Here is a 5,728-nt window from a genome sequence, read left to right on the forward strand (position 1 = left end):
GGCCGCGGCCGCCGGGCCGCCGCCAGCTTATAAATAGCAGCATCGTAAACATGACAAAGTAAATAAATAGGAGCGAGAATATTCCTTTTTCTCTCGGATGCGGGAGCTCCCTGCTCCGCCCGGAGGTGTGGCTGCTGGGGGCAGGTTTGCTTGTGAAGGCACGGGGGGTTTTGTGGGAAGGGGAGAACCCAAATCTAAAGGAAAACCAGCGGTTCACCTTGAAAATCTCACTTGCGTGCAAAGCAGGGGCTCGGGGAGTGCCTGTGTTCCCTAGGAGAAGTTTGCCTGCCGGGAACACGGTGCCTTTGCCCCGGCCTGCAGCGTCCCGGAGGTTTGGAAGGACCCTTTCTCGCTGGCTGTGTCGCTTCCCCGTCAGCCCCGCTAACCGGTCCTACGGCTCTCCTGCGGGGACGGATCTGCAGAAGGCACTCAAACCCGAACGAATGAGCGGCAGCAGCCTCTGGGCGAGCTCCGCCGCCGGCCTGCGGGAGGCTGCGCTGGGCTGGCGCAGGCGGTGTGGGCTGCGTGGGCTCTCCCCGCGGCGGGGGAACCCCACTTCCCCGGGGGCTCCTGAGTCAGCACTGCCCGCGGCTCCCCGCCGAGGCTGCTCCCGGGAAAACAGCTCCGGCCGGGAATCCTGCCACCCCTCGCTGCTGCCCACAAGGCACCCACCTCCTGTAACAGAGGCCACGGTAGTGGGGGAAACGGCTACGATTAGGGGTTTCCCTACCTTTTGATATTTGAGAGGGGTTTTTTGGAGAAAAAGAGGGAAAAAGATGGCAAGCAGCCCTGCCTGTGCTTCTTTGGGAATGCCTGTTTATTCTGTTTAAAAAGCTCCTAGATTGATACAGTGGTTCAAATCGTTCCTAGTGCCAAGCCTTTGAAACCAGTGGAGTTAAGAATCAGTTTGACCATGAGAGATTTTGGTATTTTTGCCGAGATTCAGCATCCGAGGCTTTCTGGAAGGTTTGTTGTTTCAGCCATGGCAAATCCTACCTGCTAGGAGAAGCAAGCCACGTGAACTGCGCAGGCAGGGAGGCTGAGCACAGGCAAGGAATGCCCACGGCAGGAAGGGAGGAAATCCCCACCTCACCTCTGTGCTTCTGCTTTCGGGAGCAAATACTCCCCTCTTCCCTCGCAGCAGCCACTGGCAGAGGTGGCTGTGCCGTGTAAAGCAGCAGCTTGTTCCTGCAGCTCCACGGCAAGGAAACGCTGCTCAGCAGTGACTTCACCAAGCACACACACAGCACATGCTTCCTCATCTTTGTTTGCCTCTCCCTCGCTCTCTCCCGAATCCTTTCTCCCATGTGTTCACCTGCTCCTCTTCTCCTCCCACCTCCTGGCACAGCCAGACTGCCTGTGACTCATTCCAAATACTCTACAGTGCAAACATCATCTAATATTATTATTATTTTAATCACAATTTCTAATAGAACCAGTTTTTCTGAGGAAATAAACCTCACTTTTCCAACGCTCCTGTAGATTAGATAATGTGAACTAAGCCAGGGAGAGCTCTAAAGGTCTTTTCCCCGTTTTTCTTCCCTCCTCCAAGCACTAGGGATGCTGGCTGAGGTGTACGCACTTCTGTGCCTCAGCTGCAATCAGCTGCCTTCCAAAAGGATGTGTTTTGATTAATGAGGTGCACAACACCTGAAACTGATGCAGCTTCTTAAGCGTAGTCCCTCATGTTCCCGGGGAATGACAGAGCAGGAAAGGACGTGCTCAAGGCACCAGGCTGTTTGTCCTCTCAGCTGTAGGTGTCCGGGCTGGCTCTTGGAAATGCCCCACCATTCCCTGCCCTTGCTGGGATTGCTGTGCCCGATTTGGGGACAGGGATCAGGTTCTCCCACAGCCCTGAGGCGGGGGGAGAACACCACAGGGCACCCGGCAGCAGAACTCTGCTCCATCCCTTGTGCAGGAGGAAAGAAATGATGAGGAGCAAAGGTTGAGCCGGGCTGCTGGCACACCCTGCACCATTCCAGAGCGATGGATGCATCCCTGTGCCCGGGAGCCTGGCACTGCCCAGCCCCCCCGGCCAGGCCGTACATCACAGGCGGAATTCCTCCCCCGCAGACCACGGCTACCTTTACATCTCTCTGTGCCAAAGATGAATCCAAGGAAGCTCCGTGGGCTCGTGGAATTGTCCAAAGTGCTAAATCCACAAGGTGCCTCCTTGTGTAGCTCTGTCCCCAAGTGTGGGTTCCTGAACACTTGTGAAAACTTGGCTCCAGCAGTTCCAGGTGATCAAACTCAGAGGAATTTGGGGAGTCTTTAAATTGTAGTGACAATTTTGTGTTGAGACAACTTCGAAGTAATGATATTTTACTTGAGAGCCTTCCAAGAGCCAAGTGTAGGGGATGGAAATTATCCTTGTCCAATGGGATGAAACCAGTATTGGAGATGGGATTTACTGCCAGCATTGTGGCAGTGCTTTCCATGTCAGCAAATGCACCTTCAGAGGCAGATTTCTACAGTATTTCACTGGCTTGCCCACCACTGGCTGCACAGTACATCGAAAGGGGGTGGGAGAAGTCACCTGTCAGGAAAAGGCAGAAATGGTTTGGAGGGAAATCATCTCCTTTTGAACAATATTTATCAGACATTGCTCCACGGGACTTGGCATAAATACAAAGGGAACGGATTTAGTGGGGAGAATGCAGGTGAAGGAGCCAAAGATTAGTTTGTTTCTTAAGGAATTCTGCCAGCTCGTATTTTTATTTATTTATTTACTTACTTAATATATTTATGTATATATTTTAATATATTTATCTATGTTTTATATAGATATATACACACAGACACACATTTATATGGTATTTTGATAAAAGTCTGGTGGTGCAGTGCAAATGTGGAAAATCCCATTCCAAATGATCTCAGGACTACAGAAGAATAGACAGAGAGCCATAAAAACTCACATCCTGTGGCTCAGGGTACTGGAACAGCAGTGCAAGCTGGTCTTTTAGGCCCACCTTTGCTTGGGTGAGAGCTCCCATCATCACCCCTGAGCCTCTGGATTCTCAGGTAAAAAAGGAATCACTAAACATGTGGCAGGGCTGGGAAGAATGGGAACAAGTCCTTTCAAAGCTGCCTATTGTTCCTAGCAGGCAGCAGGTAACTCATAATTGGCATTTGAAACTCATGAAATATTCAACACTACAAAGCAGGGAGGTTCTGCCTTGGAGTTTTGGTGGGAGAGGCTGCACTGCCTGCCTGTGCAGCTCCCACCACAGCTCGGAGATAATGAAGAAATAATAGTGATAAATACACAAATCCTCACTCCCCCTTGGCCCTATTCATTACCCAGGTGTGCTGTCACTACACTCATTGAAATTCAGCCTGGGCTTTCTTCCTGCTCTCCGTGTTCCCTACAGGAGCGGCAGAGTGGGGATTGGAACGTGTGCCGAGGCCGATTTAAGGCACAGAGGGCACCAGGCTGGGTGAAGGAACCAGCTGAGCAATGGGAAGGGAGATCCACGCCTGGGTGCTGGGATCTGGGCGGGAGGAGACAGGGAAGATCCCCCAGAGCTGCTGTCAGGATGGAATGAAGAGCTGCTGTGGGTTCAAAGTCCATCAGCGGGAGCACAGAGACGCTGAAGAGATCCCCAGCGATGGAGGATTGCGGAGCCTGGCACGGGAGGCAGCGGCAGGAGCTGAGATCCACAACAGGATGGGAAAGCTGCTACCAGGAAGTGCTTGGAAAGCAATATTCACTCCAGCTTCCAGTGGTAAATAAATCCAGAGCAAGTCCACTCTCTTCACCCTTGTAACCAAGATCGAAATGTGAACACCTGTCTAGGGTGTAAAGGGTTGCTGGGAATGTGCTGACAACCAACAGCTTTGCCACTGGACTGCACAAAGGACATGTTACCCAAAAATCCAGCCATGTGCGTTGGAAAGAATTCCCAGACTCTGCAGCAAATAACCCCCAGAGACTTCCAGGATGTTTTGCAGAAGCTGGTAATCCTCAGTGGAGCAAGCAGCTGAAACCCAGCTAGGAACAGAGTGATTAGCATGAGTACCTTGCCACCTGACCTTTAATATTCCCCCTGGAGAATAGGAACCTTCTGAGAAATGGGAAAACAGAGACAACCACGGATGGAGTTCTAAGGAAGAGAAATGACAGAGCTCAGAGGAGCTGCTGAGATTAGAGCAGCTGCATGATTTAGTCACAATTAGCTTACAAAGTTCCTGTCTAAACTCCACCAATGAATCCTCCAATATTCACAGTGAAATGCTCATATTGAGCTTGTCTTGGGCTTCAATAAAATTTGCCTTCCAAATATATATTCTATCACATTTCCATTTAAAAACCGAGCACTAGCTTATTTTTCTCCCCGGATGTGGAGTTATTCAGGAGAGGGTTCAGACAGCACAGAGAGGTTTGCTCCAAGGGGATCAGCTCAGTGCCTATCAAACAAGCCCTTCTCAAAATAGTGCCTTTCAGCAGCGTTTAATGAGCTGCAGCCTCCCAGACAGTAACAGATCCCTCTGTGGAGCCTGTCCTGCTGCTGCATCTCTGGTCCACATCCCCTGTGCTATTCTGGGTGATCGGGCACTGCTGGATTGGATGGGAAATGTGCCCCCCACAATGGTCACGGCAGCCTCCAGCTTTGGCAAGTCCAGACTCTGCTCTTGGTGAGCTGCACTCGGTCTGGGCTCACTTTAAACCTCTCCTTTTCTCAGAAGAAGTTAATCAAACTCAACATCACATTTCCAACCCCAAAGTTTTACAGCCATACCCTGTGCCAGGCACTTGTACAACTCTGACCGAGGAACTCGTAATCCTCAGGGATGTACCTTACAATGCCTCCCTCTCCCCAGTTGCTGAAGACAGGCAGAAGATGGAAAAATTTGAAATAAGAGACTAATTAGAAACAAGATGCTCTGCGAGCAAAATGGCCATAAAAGAAATTCCTTGGGAGTGGAGTCTCCCATGTCTGATGTGCAGGATTCAACACAAACTTTCCCTCCACAATTCCCAGCTGTGCTGCCATAGATTCTCCAGTGTCTGCTCATTTATTGATGCTGCTGCCATGTGAGGCAGCTTTGAGCAGAAGACTCTCAGAGATCCCTTCCAACCTAAATTACCCTCTAATTCTATAATGCTATGACTCAAGAGGAATTCTCTCTTTACTCCAGCCACCTACTTCCATAAATACGTAGGAAGATACTCACTTTGAGACAAAATCCGTCCATCAAATTTGTTTTAAATTATCAAATGAGTTGAAATATTAGTAGGAGGGAACTGACACACTGATGGATACCAGGCATGACTCTGCAAGATTCACTTCTTGGGCAGGCAGCAAGAAGTCAGCATTTGGGAGAACAACCTCCAGACATTTCCATTCTGACTCAGTATTCCTGGACTTGTGAAAAGAGCCAGACTGCAAACCCAAGCTGGGTCAGCATGCCTGAAGTAGAAGAGCTTCAAGCAGATGCCAGTTGATCACTGCCCCTCCCAGACACTCCGGCCATGGTGCCACAGAGGGATTTTCAGGAGTTATCCCATGCAGACACCCCGGCCATGGTGCCCACAGAGGGATTTTCAGGAGTTATCCCAAGCAGACACTGCTGCCATGGTGCCCACAGAGGGATTTTCAGGAGATATCCCATCCAGACACCCCGGCCATGGTGCCACAGAGGGATTTTCAGGAGTTATCCCAAGCAGACACCCTGGCCATGGTGCCACAGGGGGGTTTTCAGGAGATATCCCAAGCAGAGACCGCGA

The sequence above is a fragment of the Corvus brachyrhynchos genome, unplaced genomic scaffold (genome assembly GCF_000691975.1).
Source record: "Corvus brachyrhynchos isolate BGI_N302 unplaced genomic scaffold, ASM69197v1 scaffold164, whole genome shotgun sequence".
Lineage (NCBI taxonomy): Eukaryota > Metazoa > Chordata > Aves > Passeriformes > Corvidae > Corvus > Corvus brachyrhynchos.